The sequence below is a fragment of the Cygnus olor genome, chromosome 1, assembly GCF_009769625.2.
Source record: "Cygnus olor isolate bCygOlo1 chromosome 1, bCygOlo1.pri.v2, whole genome shotgun sequence".
In the NCBI taxonomy this organism is placed as follows: Eukaryota; Metazoa; Chordata; class Aves; order Anseriformes; family Anatidae; genus Cygnus; species Cygnus olor.
In genome coordinates, this window is record NC_049169.1 from 8,791,486 (window position 1) to 8,810,359 (window position 18,874).

Here is an 18,874-nt window from a genome sequence, read left to right on the forward strand (position 1 = left end):
GCTGTCCTATCTCTTCAGAAGGACTGAGTAGCTCTAGCTCTAAAAGCTGAAAAAGGACATCAGAGATTTAAATAAACTGTGTATACTGAAAGCATTTGGGGGAGTAAAATTATAAAGAGAAGCCAGAGACCCAAGTAATGAGCAAGAGTTATCACTTCTTGTGCACTGACTGGCTGATTGTGGCAGGATCCCCAAAAGTCAGAAGTCTTCAGGGATGACTGCAGAAGCCATCTTGCAGGAAGTTAGGAGGAGCATTTAAGTCTTGAGCCACAGATTTAAATGCCTAAGTCCGTTAGGGATCCTCAGTCATGAGCTCTACCAGCAGATAGGTGTCTATGTAGGGTCAGATGTTTTCTTGTGTCAAAATTAAAATAAATAAATAATAAAAATAAATAAATAAAGGGCTCTAGTATGTATTTCGGTGGTTGAGGAGCCTTCTTTTGTCTGAGGTGGCATGGAAGTGCAGATTTTCCAGTGCGTGCCTGAGCAGTGGTGTTGCTTGTGCTTGGGAGCGTGGCTTCCTCAACTCTTGTGGGTATCGATGGCTTAACAGAAAGCGTCCGTGGCTTGACATGGTGGTTAGAGCATCATCTTTCAGGGATTTATATATCTGGACCTGCTCCAATTACTATTTTGGAAATAGGTGGTGATATTTCCTGTTTGATACTGAACTAAACTATTGAGTCCCAATAGTACGATACCACCTGTCCCTGAAGGAGGGTGCTAACCTCAGGGCTGGTGGATAAAGTGTAATGGGAGAGGTAGGTATTGTTCCGGTGTCAGTCTGTGGGAGAACTTGGTACCCTTGGGGCCCAGCCTGGGCTTGCAAGTCAGGTGGGCAGAGCAATGCCTCTTTTCAAACACCACAAGCACTGAACAGCTTGAGATAATCATGACCTTGTTTTATGTGCACCCAATAGCCTGGTGCCATGGGGGACGTGCTGCTAAGAAAGTTTGGATGCATACAAAGCCTTGGTAGGTAGTTTATATATTGGTTTCTAATACTGAACCTGGCAGGCAGAAGAGTCAGTTAAGGTCACAAATCTTTGTTATGAATTCAATCTTTCAGCTAAAATAATTTTAATAGGCAAGGGTGCTTTACATAACTACTGCCTGAATCATTGTGGTCTCTTCAACTGCTGTCATATATGATATATGATGTTAGAACAGAGGTTTTCTAAGACCTGATGAAATCCAAGGTGTTCTTTTTAAGACTCAATTCGTTGTTCTTTTAAGGTGAACTCCAAATTTTAAAGCTTTGAGGAAAAGCTAACCAGAAGTAATATTTTAAATGTCAGTCTCACCTAACTGAGGAATAAATGAGAGAATTGATGCTTCTCAGAGAATTACTAACATTGTCCATGTTTAAGGATCTTTTAGGCCCTCTTTCTAGAGGAAAAGGTGCATTTACTTCTGCTGTACTGTGCTGTCTTTTTAACATGAGTGTCCTGGGTAATGCTGTTTGCAGTGTAAAGATTTGTTCTGGAGTTACTACTCTGTGGTTATAGTCCTCTAGTGACATCTACAAAAAGCAGACATACATTATCTCACTAAGCTGCCTCAGCTTGAAAAAAAATAGTAAAAAATGAGTCTATGGTAAAGAAATATCTTTCCCAATATGACACCCAGATAATGCATACACCTTTCAGTGAAATTACGGGAGTTTTTACATGGGAAGAATTTATATCATCAGATCAAATCATTATAGACTGCTGAGGGTGAAGACTAATTAAACTCACAAAATAAAATATATGTGAGTGGGGAAACAATAGACTGGTTTTCTTATGGTATCCCTCTGAATACTCCTGTGTCTTCTTCCCCCCCTCCAAAAACAAACAAACAAACAAACAACAAAAAAATGATTTATACTTCTAACTACAGATCAAATATTATGCTGTGATCATGAGCTGAAGCTCTGTGTCCTTTTCTTCCTGTGCCTTTGCTACAATTCATTCCTTTCCTTAAAGGCAGCACAAGCACTGATATGAAACTATTACCACAGTGATTTATTTCCTCAACCATGCTTAAAATCAATGCTGGATACTTACTGTATGGATGAATTATAGCGCTTTGGTTCTTGGTAATGACAACTTTTCTTTTTTTGTTATTTTTGGTAATGACAACTTTTCTTTATTTGTTGCTGTTGTACATTGACATGTAAGGACGAAAAATAAATACTTAGGCACAAAACATTGTTGGAAGCTCAAATGCCAGTTTCTGCACTTTTTCACAGCCTAAGAGAAAAGCAGGAGTTAGGTGCAGCAAACAGTGCAGGGAGCTTGTCTCTCTTAATCCCAAACATCTGTTTTGAAAGCTAAAAAAAAATACAAATAAAAAAGTAGCAGAATGAAATTGTTGTATTCAGTTTACCATCCAAGGTAAGATTTCACTTGTTTTATCCCGGCTTTTCTATTGCCCTGGGCCTGTGCTGGAAGCCAGCATGTCCTGTGGTACAGCTTCATTCCTCCTAGCTGGAATTGCCCGTCCTCACCTCTTTGCTGCAGCAGGTCCCCAGGTGGTTTTGAGGCACAGGACATCCTGCTCCAACCTCCAAACTCTTCTCCCCTCTGAAATTTCATTTCCTTCCTGCTCCAGTTTAACACGCTCTGGTGCTTTAGTATAAAACTCCCAGCAGGATACACAATTAATTCCCAGAAATGGCTCTGACATGATGAAAAACTTCACACCCTGAGAATACTCTGCTCAGTAGCAATCTTGCCTGTGTGGTGTTAACAGATTTCAGATTTCAGGTCTTGTGTCAGGTTTTTGTGACAATGGTAAAAATGCCTTTGTGATAGCATTTATGCCACTGATATCACAGGCACAGCTGTTCTGTTGTTGGTCAGTGATGAAATATGGATAGCAATTTTCTTGGTACAGACAGGCTGTATTTTTATTTTTGTCCTAGGTTATCAACCTGTTTTAATGGGACTAAAACCTGCCTTAATGAGTGATGTTAAAAACAAAACAAAACACCTTTCCATCCATTCTGTCTTTTCCTTCCTCCCTTCCTTCCTTTCCCTGCACACAAGGTAAATGCCACTTAAGTGATGTGAGAAGAACATTTTGGAAAATGTTTGAATTGATTATGTTTTGTTTTCCATCCAGGAGTTCACATGACGCAAAGGAAAGTGGTATATGACACCTCCAAGATAAACTGTTAGACTGTCTATAAAGTGTTGCAGTCATCTTTATAAGTGAAATGGCATGTGCGGCCAGAATAACTGGGATACAGTGACTTCATTTACAAGTAGCATTGTTATCTGTGGTACAAGCATCAGCAGAGAATACCATGGTCAATTGTGATGTCCTTGGGGGAAATCTCACAAGGCCTAGCAGTAGGCAATGTAATATTCCTACTGTCTGTTTTCATTCTATTCTTAACAAAATAGTATTTTGATGCTTGGAAGGAATGACCCGTTTTAAATTGTACTGTCTCTCTTCATTCATCTTTGAGCCACATGGGAGAAGAGGTGTGAGCACAAGTGGTTAAAAGTTGAAAAGATGCTGCCAGAGGATGGAGAAATCCATGACTGACATCTGTGGAAACAAAGATTGTTCTGTAGATCTGCTAAGGGCCCTGAAGGTGTTACTTTCAGATGGGTCATTTCCTCAGTCATTGCCTCCCGTGTTTTCTTCTAGAAGATCTGTAGCTTTTTTCCAAGTAGTTTTCTTAGATCCCACTGATGACTTGTAGTCTGAGCTTCAGGTATATCACATTATGGAAAGCGTTCCAGGGTTAACATGCATATTATGCCAGCACTCAGAAAGAAAACCAAGCGATACTGTGGAGGCAGCAGCAATCGCTCAGAGCTCTTCTTTTTGCACATGCTCAAGTTGAAGATGTGGCCTCCGTCCTGTTTTTTTTTTTCTTTTTTTTTTTTTTCTTGTGTATCTGTCATTTCTACCTCGTGCTTTTCTCTGAAGCTGGCAGAAAGTCCCAAAATAGGCATTTGAGTTTTTGGCAGTGTTTGTTGCCTAAGTATTATTTATTCCCTACAGAGATATGGTGGTGATTTGTATACAGTTTTGAAGCAGTGTGTTCCTCTTGTGGTTCACATAATGTAGTTTGGGAACTCTGATGCAGAACAAACATGTTTCCTTCTTCTGAAGCTGGCTGGTTGGACAAAATTTTCTCATTTTGGTGTAGGAGGTTTATCGTTTTCAATTTCAGAAGACAAGTGCGGCAATACAGTAGAAAGGATGTTGCAGAATCTCATGTGCTTGATGTCCCCAGATACTGAATCCTACTTGGAAAATGTGCTAATTCATAAACAAGCTACTGGATCCAACATAAAGGCAAATGTGTAAAGTTCTGCAGTCTGTTTAATATAGGAGTTGGTTATATTTCCCTCTAACAACATTGTCTAGAAAACCATTTAAAATTATTTGAACATCTTGCTTGAAAGAGGCATGATATTTTTACCTGTATGTTTCCCACAAGCTATGCTTATAATTTCTAAAAACAAACAAACAAAAAGAAAAGAACATGACTTTGATGATAATTCATAGTTGATATAGTATTGTTTTAACTATCTACAGTTCAAGGCTACTGTCCTGAAAGGGGAGAACTACACTTGTGCTGTACCAGAAATTGTTCTACCATGTTGTTTGTTTGGACAGTGTGAGGCCATCAACTTTGCTTTTCTGTTTCACTGTACTGAAATAATTTAAATAAAAAAAATAAAAAAAAAACAGCTAAGATAAAATGAATAGAGCCTATTTTAGAAATTGACATTTTACCAAGGTGCAAGTCTCAGAGGGGTCAGGGGACGTGGTTAGCATTTAGCATTTTTCCCCAGGATTATTCTAAGAAACACATATCACCCAGTACTGAAGCCTGCTCTGGTCTGATAAGGTTTGTCTACATGTGGAAGTCAACATGCTGTTAAACTAAAGTGACAGTGTACACCATGTATCTGCTTCACACTAACTCTCTGCATGATCTGTCACAGGGTACATGTCCTAAGTCTGCTCTCAATGTGAAGTAATCTGCTTTCTAATTAAAAGCCTTCAAATATGTGATTGCAGAGTAGTCAGTATGCTGCTAATTGATGTCATCTTATGTTTGGACTCTCTCTTGTTGACAAGACCTAAATATTTCAGTTTTAAGGTCTTGGTCAGTTACTTGTAAATGTGTAACAAACAATATTTGTGTACTGTACTGTGATACAAAGTGCCCAGATGCTACATTTCAGAACAGGACTCTGTGCTCATTGAAGTGAATATACTATTTTCACTGAATTTAGTAAGAACTCCAACGTTACGTTTATGTTTTCACTTGTTTCACAATAACACCTAAAAATCCAACCTGGAATTTTTTCCCCATTCTACTATTCCTGGCATTAACATTTAAGGATTGCTTAGAGAAGAGCAATAAAAATGAAAAAGGAGGCACTGAGTCAGGTTTGATTTATGAGGAAAAGTTAAAGGATTTGAGTGTACATAGTTAGCTTGAGTTTGAAAAAGAAGACATTAAATACTTCAGAAATTTAATTCCAAAAACAACAGAGGATTTGCTTAATGTTAAGGACATTCCAAAGGTTAGGATAGCAGCTCAGGAGACTTGGGGTTAATTCCATGACATACGTCCTTAGGCAAGTCATTTCTGCTTAGATCCTAGCAAATTCCTAAAGACATCCAACTGTCACTTCTTTGTCATCATCTTTGGATGTTAGTCAGATGATACTGAAAAGAATCTAATTTAGACAATTAACTTGTTAAAAACCTTTATGTGTCTGGATCTTGACCTCTACCTGCCTCAGATATATATGTCTGTAAATGGGTAAAAACTACCGTATGTCATAAAAAATAGAGCAAGAATAATGGGTTCGGAAAATATGGGTGATCAGAAGATGTAAAAATGGGAGTCATGTAGATATAACAAGCAGAGAAACTAATTAGGATGGTATTTATTTCCCTTCTCTGTATTCAGTACAGTGATGAGGTGCTTCAAAGGGCAATGCACCCTATTTGGGGACAGTATCTCAGGCGGGAGATGAATTCACCCCAGCAGGGCCTGTCTCCATCCTTTCATGGAGGGATCCAAGACAACACATGAATTTTAGATGGTTGAAAGGAGCCAAGATGAATGTTATCTTAAGAATAAAAGGATCAAATAGCATCAACTCAGCCTGATTTTAAGGGGGAAAAATGCTTTTAATGAGTATATTTGCTGAAACATTCTTTTATAAGAATTACAGGAACCACCTCAAAGAAGTTATATTTTCCTTCTCTTATATCTCATAAAACAATTCAGGAAGTCTTTTATTAAAAACTAACTACACGATGGAGCTCCCACTTCTCCAATTTCTGGTATATAGTCCTTGTGCAAACTAGAAACAGACCAAAAGTGTTATGGTGAACGTGCTACCAATGAATACTGTATCGAGTTAGATCTGTATGTCCCAGGTTACCTAACAGTACATTTGAAAATCAAGGGCTTTATAACTAAAAAGGAGCTGAGCAATTTAGTCAATCTATCCCTAATGTCTCATGCTTTAATACAGCATCCTTATGCTAGTTGGAAATATCTCTAGGTGGTAGCTAGTAGGAAATAGCTACCTCTTAGAAAATGATACTCAGAGAATATACAGTTATGGGCAACATGAGTTTAAAGAAAAAGAAATATGTAGAAAAATTAGAATTATTCAGAGGAGAGCAACAATAATTCTGGAAGCTTCTATCAGAGCTGCTGGAGGTCCATGTGCAAAGAATCTGTAAGATGCTGGGGCTGTGTGGACAAGTTCATCTATAAATACTGATGATGGAGATCAATATGACCCATCTGAGGTCCCTGTTAACAGATGCAATTGCACAAGTTTGCATTTCAAAGGAAGAGGAGCTATTTGTTTATTCTGCTGTAGGCGGTGCTCGGCAATAGAGTCCTCCCTAGTACTATTAGTTTTGTTACCCTGCAGGACAGCAACAACTCTTTGTGACTAGTTTACTCTTTTTGGTTTGCATTCTTCAAAGAAAAGTCCTGCTTTCATGCTTTGTCCCTCTTGTTTTGGTAGCTCCCACCTCCTCCTTACACAGCCGGACTCTTATTTCCCTCACAACTACTTGTTGCTTGCCTACTTCACTGTCTCTGCAGGGAAGGGAAAGAGAGCATCCCCTTGCTATTCAACCCCTTATCTTCTGGCTCATCTATTGATGAAGAGGCATTGGTAAAGTGAGCACTTGGATCCTCCAGACAACAAGGATCTGGTGCCAGAGAGCCTGTGGTTACATCTGGGCTAGACTTATGGTTGAGAATGTCTCAAACATGCTGAATTCAGAAGAACAAAATGTGTTTGCAGACGTTTGTTTGTATTGTTTTTCCTTGACCTTGCAGACCCAGTACCTATTGCTAATCAGAGATCAGCTGTTGTAAGGACATAGAGGGGGGTATGAGGTTTGCACAAGGGATCTAATCACTGTGGGGATCTTGTCTGGGCATAGAACAATCCTGGCTCAGATCAGGATGTGAATTTTATGATTCTATGATTCTATGAAATAAGAACTCTCTCACTAATGATGAGTAGTTGGAATAAAAGGCTCTGAGCTTAAAGCCCACTGCAAATGTCTGGCCATATTCAACCTCAGCGACTCTGGCAGTAAGGTGTATGGGAGATGTACCTACATCTGTCTCCCCATAGAGCCTGGGCATGGACTAGACATTGTTACTGTATGCTCTTACTTGTTCCCACTGCAGAAACTCAGATGTCCGAGGCACTTACTCTCTGAACTGCTAAGGCATAAGGGAGTAAAGGTGGAGATAACGTGAATTGCACTAAGACCAGGTTATTGCTGGGTTCCCTCAATACCCAAGAGTCGTAATCCTTCATGTGGGAGACTCTAGACCTGTGAATTCACATCACTTGCTTTATGCTGTAATTCAGGGGTTTTGAGTCACCCTCTCTAGGTACCTACAACATAGAGAAACAGAAAGAAAGCAGACTACAGTAACAGGAATGTCACATTGCTTATATATAGCTAAGTAGCTGCTGAGCTCTGCTTGCTACTTTTATTATTAATAACTTTCTCATCTTTTGCTCCCTCTGACTGTTTTATCCATCTGTTTTCATTCATCATGCATTTAGACCACAAACTACAAGGGCAAAGGGCTCTTGTATCCCCATCACAGTATCTGCAACACTATGGGGTCCTGCCCCTGACTGGGGCCTCTAGGCACCAACCCAGTATAAACAATACATAAAAATAGATCAGCAAAGTAGCATCCATCGAGAAAACCATACAAAGACCTAAACAGTGTTTTACTATTGAATTGCTCTATTGTCTCATGTGTGGTTCATGCAATAGCTTGTTGTAGTTTTCTGAGTTAGAAACAGAAGACAGATCATACAAAGCCTTATATCAATGAGCTATGTGCGGGGAGCTTGGGGAAGATCTATAATTACTAAAATAGGGAAGTGTGCCAAAGATGATTTACAAGCATGGGGAAGAATGCATCTTTTGTGATGTTCAGGACTTTATCAGGTTTATTTTGGAGGTTTTCCAAGATTAATAGCAGAAAACAGCCAAAAATTTTAAAGTGAAGCAATCAAACCAAACTTCAGCTGCAGCAATAGCTGCAATAGCCCAAGGGTTTGCAGTAGCTTCCGCTCTTGACACGGCGCTGATTGTTCAGGCCGCAACAGGTAGGACCACATTAAGCAAACCAATTGATCTCAGTGATGTAGACAGCTTTTGAGGTGTATAAGGGCAATACCTAATAGAAATGGGTATTAATAATATTGCTACTTGTATTTGAAACCCTTGTTGCCAAGCTCATCCACTCAGAGCCTCGCTAGACTACAGTATGTCCAAATAGTATGAATTAAAACTCCCCTGGAAAAAGTTATCAAGTATGTTAGGGAACAATGATATATCACAGGAATGATGTATTACTATCCTCACTCAGCTTGGAGTCATGAACGTACAGTGATTTGCTGTTGCATGGTTGTAGATTATTATTCCTTGTAGTGGATTTGATGGGATTGCTTAGGGGGGTTTGGGGAGGTATAAATGCCTTTGATAAGTCCACGCCACTGAGGATATTGTGACAGTAGAGCTTATAGCACCAGTTCTCAGATTCTTTGTGAGAGAAACTGATTCCAGTGTTGCTCTCCACTTTCAGTGTAGTGTAAACATGTTTCAGTGCAAGTACATTTCTACTGGGCTCATGACTCCAGTTTGGCTCCGAGCTCCATGTCTGTTTGGCAACCCCAGCTGAGGGCTCTAAGAAGCAAGCTGGGAATATCTAAACTAAGATGGTCATATAGGTTCTTCATTTAATCAGCAGAGAGGCAGATATTTCAGATTCCTGTCCAAGAAGTCTGAAGTGGCTGAGAGGAATCAGCTCCTGAAGTGCCTTTGATGAACTTACACTTAGTTTTTTAAAAGACTAAATTTAGGATGGAGAAATCACAGTATTTCTTTAAATCATTTTAACTGCTTTTTCAGGCATTCAAAGATACTGGAATATTAATGGCAGCAAGAACTTGGAAAGCAGCATCTCTGAAAGCAAACACTAGTCAAAAGGATTGAAGTTCATTTAGGTTAGAGGCAGTGAACTGGGGTGAATCTCTTAATTGTCAATGCAGGAGCCTGTCTCAGTGCCAGAGGGTTTAGACACATAACCTCTGCACTATGTTTTTGTTGTCATTGTTGTTGTTTTTTTTCCTTTTTTTTTTTTTTTTTTTCTTTTTTTCTCTCTCCCCTTCATCATTGGAGAAACCTGCTGTTGAAAACTTGGATCACAGGTTGCGTCTCTGGTTTCTGCCACTGAAGCAGAATGGGCTTCAAAGGTGTTGGATGCTGGAACTGTTGTTCACCAACAGTGCTGCAGGAGTGTATGGTATTTAGCGAGGAAAACCACATAGGATTTGATTTTGGAATCATCATTGACATGACTGTTGAGCATCTGCATAGCTGTTTGTTGTGAAAGGAGCATAACAGCTTTCTGAGTGCTTTCATGTCACATCACAAATGACATTAATAAGTAAATCAAAGAGATTTTAACTGAAGAGACTGAAGCATTTCCCTTGACTTCAAAGAGTTAGATAGAGCCTATTAAATCCAGAACTGTGTCTACAGGCACAATGTACAGATACAGAAAACAAAGAGAAACTTTCTTATTTACCTGCTTTCCATTGAACCTGTGCTAGTCTTTTATGGCTAAGCTGGATCTGTGGTAGCAATTTTTCTGCTGTCTTGTTCGAATAGGAAGAGGGAGACTTCTCTGTGGCATCCCGTCATTTATTTCTGTGAGGTTTCTGGAGGTCCAGCCGCCTCAGAAGTTAAAGCACTGAGAACTGTGCAAATCAAGCTCTGAGCTCTTTCTATAAAATCAAACAAACATGTGGCTCCTGATTTCAGAGTGCCTTACTAAACAAATTCCTTTGGTTCTGCAAAAGAATTTATAAATGGATGTAGGGGGACAGAGCGTCCTTGGTTTCTACAGATACAAACAAACCCATAGAAAGAAAAGAAAAAAAGTCTCTTTCATTGGTCTCAGGAAGAGTTAGGCAAATAACTTGAGCAGCAAGAGAAGAGGTAAGTAGTTGCACAATCTGCATTCATATCATTCACACTCATGTGTTGGGAAAAGAATTCCCAGTACGAGACTGGGGTCAAAATTAAAAGAGAAACATCCCCAGGGCTTTTGGAATAGGACAAAGAAAAGAAGCTGCAGAAGCTCCACTCTCATGAATTGTTAAAACATAACAAGCAGTTGGATAGCAGAATGGATGTTCTTTGCCATAAAACATTTCCTGAAACTCTTTCTTCCAAGATCCATGCTGATTATTTATTTGTTTCAGTTTTTTTTTTCTCATGAATTTATTTGACTAAAAATAAAAATAACAATTAGGCATCTCATCTTCTGAACATGTCAAGAAGATACTGGCAATAATTTTACTAGTTTCTTAAGTGTGATCAGTTATTAATCTCTTGTGAGTATGTGGTGGAAGAGAACAAGGGATTTATCACTCATTCTTGTTTGTAGTCCTACCAGCTGAAAAATTTAATAACTGCTTCAGCTATCACAGAATCACAGAATGCTTGAGGTTGGAAGGGACCTCTGAAGACCATCTGGTCCAACCTCCTACTCAAGCAGGGCCACTGACAGCAGGTTGCCCGAGATCATGTCCTGTTGGCTTTTGAATATCTTGAGGGAGGGATATGCCACAGCCTCTCAGTCTGGTCATTGTAAGCTTTCCATCCTCAGTTCTGCAGATCCATTTCCAGCAAGTACAGCAGCACTGCTCTTAAGGTGTCTAAAATAAAACTGCCAATGTTGATTGTACCACAGAGTGTCTCCATGAACAGGTTCTCTGGCAGAAGCGAAGATGTGGTGGCATGGTATGAGGGCCGTGATAAGTACTGGAGGCCAGAAGTGCCCCCGTCACAGTGCTGTCCTCATGGGTTTTATCTCCTTTTTCTGATTTTTGAGGTCCATATAACATGGAAGGAGAACTAAGGACATCTGTGTAGAAGTCAGTGGACGTTTGCTCTAAAAGCAGACCCCTGGACAGGAACTCGTAGGAGGACACTTTTATGCATTGTAGTGGGTATCAGTTATTTGCTGTTTTTTTTTTTTTTTTTTTTTTTTTTTTTTTCCAAGCTTGTCAAAGCTTTTCTGAAAACAGAGGTTTTTAGTGGCTATAAAAAGCAGCTGATGTTTTAGCCTAACACTGCCTTTTCTTAAAAACAGGGTTAAATTTCAAAGATTTTACCTGTAATTTAGCTGTCTACTCCCTCACAAAACCTAGAACCCATTTCCTTTTTTAAATTTCTATGTGATGGTCATGTTCACCTGATTCTGGCACGTGTTCACACTGAGGAATATTTTGTGCTGTTTTTACCACATCTCATTTTCTTCCACAGAAATTACACAATGAAAGGCAGTATTTTTTAAGTGCCAAAACTCAATGGGAGCCTTTGCTGGCTCTGTCACTCACTGGCTATCTTTTCTGATGGCTTCAGTGGCATGTTTCCCTTGTGGGTGCAGGGACTCTCAGGCAGACTGCAAGAGACACAGATGTGTTACATCTGTATTTGTAAGTTAAACAAGGCCAAAAGATGATGTTTGCCTGCAATAGCCTGTGATGTTAGCATGCTCAGTTTTGCTCTCGTCAATTAGCAGTTTTTCAAACTGCTTTAGCATAAGCTGGGGGGATATGGAGGGCTCCCAGGAGGCAATGTGGATGAGACCAGTCTGTCCTGAAGGGAAAAAGAATTTAGTTGTATGGACAGAAGCTGTGCCAGGCTGCACTGTCTCAGGACCTGCAAATGGTGTCTGTCACATTTTATTTATTGATACAGACAGCCCTGGGGTCTGGAAACTCATCAGAGCTGCACTGGGTTGACTGTACAACTGTTGTAGTTGCACGTGCTTTTCCTCCACTCACCTTTTGCTTGTTTTGTCTTTGTAAATGTAAGCCCACCAGGGAAGGCATTGACACTTGCTCTTTATTTGTGGAGTTTGTAGTACCATGTGGCCCTGACTGCCATAGATTTCAGTGCAAATAAAGGCAGTTGAATCTGGTCTTCCCTGTTTTCTTGCAGCTTGCTGTGTTTTCCTTGACTCTAACTGTACTGTTAAGGAAGGAACAAAGGTAGCTACTTAAGAACTGTAAAACCTGCCTCTTTTCAGTCCTGGCTATTTAATTTTGTAGGCTTATGTCAGACCTTTAAGGTTAAAAATGTTTCTTTTCTTGTCTTGGCATGAACAACAAATGGAATGTTTCAAAGGGGAAAAAAAAAAAAAAAAAGAGTCCATACAACACAAGCCAGAATGATGCAGCTTTGCCTGTTTTCTTGATCTGAAACACTTTGCTAGCTGGAGCTCAGTATGGCCTGGCTGTCTGTTTCCATCCCATTTTTGGATGGAATTTTGCACACCAAATAGGTTCAGAAGCAACCATTTTGTTCATGAACGGGCAGATGTTTGTCCATGTTCTTTGCAGCGTAACATTTTCTTGGTAAACATTTCTCCTCCATCAATGCTCCCAAAACTGCAGAATAAATCATTTTTGGTGAATAGAGGAGAAAACTGTTAGACATTACTGAGAAGCAGAGAATAAACTCTCCATGTCTTACATGATGCAGACTTGAACTCTGTGTGAGAGGCCTTACCCAGCAAGGTCAGGACTGTGATGAAGTATAAGTTTGGAAGGGGAATCTGTTCGAGAGACAGTATAACCCACTGAGTGATAAGTGCTGACAGACTGGCACCCTGATGTTTGAAGTGCTTTCCCTTGTGGCAGAAATATGTCTCTGATCCTGTTGTGTTATGGCCAGACTCAGTCTGTTTTGAAAACCTATCCTCTCTTCACATTGAGACTCAGAAGGATTCAGGCTGAATGTACTTAACAGAACCCTGAATTTTGGGCTGCAATTAAAGAAGATGAGTTTTAAATATTCGATATGGCCTTCTCAAAAGGCATTTATAAAAATAATCATAAACATATGTCAGCCCATTTCCATTATTATTATTGTATTTTCACAGTAATGTTTTTCTAATACTCCATTAAGTTATTGTGCTTAGTGCATGAGTTCATAGTGGATGAAAGCATTAAGTTATAATTTCAAAGGAATGATGAAGCAATAACACCAGGGAAGTTCAGTTGTCTTCTAGTCCTTAACAAATTGGGTGGCATTATTCAATCTGTCCAGGGAGGCTCTCACCTGGTTCCTGTTCTTCTGTTTCTTTCCTGTGGGTTTAGCTTGTGCATGCTCCCAGTATGGCCACACAGGGAGAGAAACTGAAATATGTGAGTGAGACCCAGAATGGGAAAGTGAAGATTAAGTGAAATGTCCTGGGACCTTCTAGGAGAAAACTGCTCTACTCTTTGACCAAAACTCAGTGACAGAATTATAATCAGAAGCTAATCATGGATGGTTTGACTAATCTGGGGTCTTAAGTCAGTAATAACATGATTTCAGTTGCTTGAATCACTTTGCTTCAGTTACAGCTGCAAATTTATATATATTTGTACAAATATAAAGACAGGAATTACAAATTTTGTAAATAAAAATAAAAAAGCTTGGGAGAGAGAAAAAAAAATTAGATTTTTTTTTTTTATTTTTATCCTTTAGTTTCTAGCATAGATCTGGGGCAAGTTTCCCAACCCCTTTCCTTTATCTCCAGGACAGCAATATTTTATCACATTTTTCAGAAGATTTCCAGTACCCAACATGGCAATTCTATCATTTCGTCTGGTTGTTCAACAACCACTGATCAGAACATCTGCTCTGGAAGATAAAAGGGGGCAGGGGTATAACCCTTAATTATATACAGGGCTAATCAGACCTCTCTTTAACTTCTTGAATACAGAGGGTATACCTGCATAGATAATAGAGGAAAACAATGTTTTCCTTTCAATTAATAATAACAAAATACTAACAGACATTTAGATATGTCAGTTTTCAGTGATTTGCAGCCACTCTCCCCTCCATTGGCAACAATGAGAAATGACTCGAAAGTCCTTTCATTGTCAGCATCCCAAAGGATAACTGTTTGCACTTTCATTCCTTCCCACTCCCTAATGCATACGCACTAGGCTGCATTTTTTAACTATGCAATCAGATATCATATGTTCCTAAAGACCTCTGGGTCATTTCATGCGGAGGGTGAACATTGAACAAAAGACACACCAAGGAAGTAGAAATGTTGTCTTGTTATTTTTAAGAGTTCAGTAAAACATTGCCTTTATTTTCCCTCTGCTTTATGGACTTGCCATGAGAGGCAGGATCATGTTGTTTGCGGTGACATTCCAGCTGTTGCTCTGACATTTACAACTTTTCTGTTCTTGGCCTTGCTCTTGTTTAATTTATCATGGAATCCGTTTTGTTGAATATAACATTTTCTTTCATTTCCTCTCAAGTGAGAATACTATAAGGACATGTACACCCAGCATGGCTAATACAGTTTTCCTTTTTTATTAACGGAAGGATAAGAGCCTGTTATGCCACCATTGGAGGGATTCATTCCTTTACCTCCTACGGCAGAGGACCGTGCTTAGACATGCCAGCAGTTTATGAGGTTTCAGCAAACGATTCACAGTGAAGGGCATCATGTATGGAGTGCCTATACGTAAATCTGGAACTGGAGAAAAAAAAATAATTGTTCTAGTTATGTTTCTGTTGGTTTTGGAAGTATTTATTTTGCGCTGCATATAGCCAAACAAATAAACAAGTAACAGCATAGGCCCCATTTTTTTTTCCTCATATATAATATGTGGTATTTAACTAGAATCAGCAGAAGAACCTAAGGAACTCAGGCTGGGGGTTCCCATGATTAACTTCCTGGTGGTTCCCATTCCTCTCTGTTGGTTATGCATGTAGCTTTGAGTGACCAGGCTGCCAGCTTCTACTTCTTGGGTAGCTACAGTGAGTGGAGGTGAGTCTGTTCCTCTGAGATGTCATCAAATATTTTTTACACTAAATTTAGTAAAGATGAGCTCTACTTTCATTCAAATCATCTGAATGAATGTGCTTGCTAATTATTCTGTCATAAAATAATTCAAAACTGGAACTAAGATTATAAGTTTAATATTTGTGTACTAATGAACGAAAGTATCACTGATATTATAGCATCATGATGGTCATGATCCTTTTCTATCAAATTAGTGCAACTTAAAGTCAGTGTGCACATACCAGTCTATTCCTTACTGATTACTTTATGCATTACTCTGATACAGCTCTATAGTGGAGATTTTGTTATAAATCTTTATTATAAATCTCTGCTACTTTCATTAAAAATGTGAAGGCCCTCACTAAAGTACAAGGGAGGTAATTGCTGGGAAAAGAATGAAGAAGAGAAATGAGTATGAATCAGATAATCTCTGTTTACAACTGGAAGTTTTGCTGAAGAATTGATCATCATGATTTAGGCAAAAGAAATCAATTTTCACATTAGCATGTTCAGACATTGTATGCTATCAAGAGGCTTGTGTACTTTAAAAAGTATTTTAAGGACAATATTATTACCTCTATATTTTTATGGGCAATAGTACTACCTCTGTTAATAAGGAATAATCTTATATAATAATTTTACATATTGGATCTAAGTGGAAATCTATGTTTGTAGAAAAGTAGATTAACATTCATCTTTAGTGCCATGTTTGAATTTAGAAAGGTGAAAGATTTCTCTAAATGTCTATTTCTCTCAGTATTTCTCTAAAGTCACTATAAAACTTTCATCTTTACTTCTGTAATGCATTTCTTCAAGAGAATCAATTTACCAGATGGACTCCTCTCATGTTATGAGACAGCTATATGCCTTTATAGAGATACAGTTCATCTCTGTGAAAACAGGATCAGGCTGTCACTATACGGTCGTTTAAAATAAGCTCCATGCTATACCGATGTGGTGGGTAAGATCAAGACAGTTTATAGATCTACACGGGGTTTTAGAAGGAATTCATAGGGATTCCTTTGGGACTTGACCTTGTTGACAGTGTTATTGACATTACTCTTTTTCTTCTCTGTTACTCAATGGAAATCCAAAATGCAGCCTTATGAAATAGACTCATAGGATTGTAGGAGGTTGAAGTTCTTTCAACATTATTTATTTATTAAATAAATACATTTTTCTGTTGGGGGAATTTTCTGTGGAATTTTCAGTTTTTATATTTACAGAAATGATGAAGAAAGTATTTGATGTATCATGTGTGATTAAGAAATATTTTAAACTGAGGATTCTGGAATAGATTTTCTCCTTTTTTTTGGTGAGGAAGGTGAAAAAAAAGGGGGGGTGCATTTATTCTGTTTTTTCACTAAGATGTTTCTGCTGTAACATTTGATACAATAATTACAAAAAGCCTTATAGGAACTGAATTAAAGTGAAAACTGCAGTGCAGACAAAGTGATATAATTGTGCACTAACACTTGACATTTTCTCATTGTTATATAGCACAAATTTAGTCCACAACATAATAAACAATGGGCTGCTGATTAATAGGACTGCTTGTGTTTTTCTACACTTGTGAGTGCTTCTGGAGAACCATTGATCATATTAAGAAGATTATTTTGCACCAAAATTTGTGCCTCTGTAGCTGATCACTATTTTGCTGACTGTCTTTTTACACCATGAAAGAACCTTGGCCCTGCACTGAGGAAAAAAAATCAGATTACGTTGGCTTAGTGTATTGAATGTCTGCCCAGTGATATGTCCAGGATCTATCTTGTTTTGCAGTGATAGTTTATAATTAAACTTCTCGTTCCCTTGAGGGTCCTTGTTTTGGCTTTTTAAGAGTGAAAATGCAACGTGATAGATGTGTCTTTGTTTTTTTCACCTCAGACGAATGAACAAATGTCCAGATTTGCCTAAATTACTGCCAACATGTAATCTTTAAAAATTAAAAAAAAAAAAAAAAAAAAAAGAGTTGTTTGTTTATTTTGAAGGAATTCTGCCAATATTTGGAAGCAACATAAATGTAAGAACAAATGGTTATTTAATTATTTTAAAGCACTAGTATTGTATTTATTGGTCTATTGTTTGTTCTAAATTGAGCTGTTGTCATGACGTTAGCCTTCTTAATACAACACACAAATATGAAGTTAATATCCTGAGGATTTTGAAAACGTGGTTGTCTTTTCATATGTTGCCTTTCAAAACTGGCTGGGTTGTAACAGTTGCATTAGACTGCCTTTTGTCTGGGTAGCTATTGTTCCTATAGTCAGTTCACACAGGGTAATTGGCTCAGCCTTTTCCCACTTCCAACTCTTGTAGACCCTATCTGACTGCCTTCCTTCCTCCCCCTCTCTGCTCCCTGCAGGTTCTCTCCCAGAGATGCTCTGCAGCTTCCCAGCAGCAGCACTGGGCAAAGTCCAGCCCAGGAGGGCTGAACGGTGCTATTAGATGGATAAATCAAGGTCCACAGTTTGGTTGATCAAGCTGAATGTTTTTGTGAAGACATGACAGCTCAGTACCCCAGTAATGAATGTGTTCCCAACCTTGTCCATGGCTGATAGCATGTTAGCACTGAGGAGGCAGCATTGCCTTTTGGTTCCCCTCAAAACATTCTGGTTTTATTTGAAATGCTTCATTTATTGGAATAAATGCATAAGGATTTTACAGGCAACATTCTGCCTGAAACCATATGTTGGAGAAGGCTGAAGTAGAAGACACACTCAGGGTCGAGGTTAGTCTGACACACAGGAAAGAAGGAAAAGAGTTGTTGCCAACTTTCAAAATTTTGTGTCTTCTAGCTTGGATATCAGACTGGGCCAGGTCCCACTGAGTGTATCCTTCAGTTCACTACTCGTACTCACCTAATTCTAAAAATTGTCAAAGAACAGGTTTTTGAGAATGACCAAGCTCCTTCAGTTATCTTTTTTCTCTGTCTGCCATTGGATGTACTTGGGTGTCATAACCAACTGTCTTGCTGCAGAGGCATTCTAAATTAAACATCAGCTTAGAATTAGGTGCTTTGAATGAGCCGAGGTGTCCTGGTTGTCCTGTGACTGATAGTCTTTGAGTTTGACAATCTGCCAGCCGTAGACATGCACATTCTGGTTCAACTTTTGCTCTAAGGATCATGAATTATTTCTGTTTTGTGTAGGTGCGCCTCCATTTCTGAAGACAAATGGGAGGCAGGAATCTCTCCTGGGATGATCACTGCAGGGTTTGGGACTTAACCCACCCCCCCGCATTCCCGCTTGACTCAGCAATAATGCAAATACAGTGGTGCAGCACTGGAAGAACAGGCACAGGCCTCAGCTTGCTCAGGAAGCCTCATCCTTTCTTGCTGTCATTTGCACCCCAGTACTCTACCACTTTTAAACCACACCAGCAGTCCCCCAGGGTGAGACTCAGTCTTTGTGATGCTGTGTTGCCACCTTACAGCCAGCTTCACTGTAATTCTTCCTGCCTTTGTTACCC

The 18,874-nt window shown here is 39.0% G+C and overlaps 1 long non-coding RNA gene across 4 annotated transcripts in view; it reads left to right on the forward strand.

Annotated features, from left to right (window-relative positions):
* Positions 1 to 18,874, forward strand: part of LOC121065380 — a 33,983-nt gene that overhangs the window by 7,497 nt on the left and 7,612 nt on the right. Inside the window, exon 2 of one of the 4 annotated variants that reach the window (XR_005817030.1) lies at positions 18,555 to 18,797. The exons of the other annotated variants lie outside the window; for them this stretch is intronic. This is a non-coding gene — a long non-coding RNA (uncharacterized LOC121065380). The remainder of the gene's footprint in view (positions 1 to 18,554; positions 18,798 to 18,874) is intronic. 4 annotated transcript variants of the gene reach the window in all.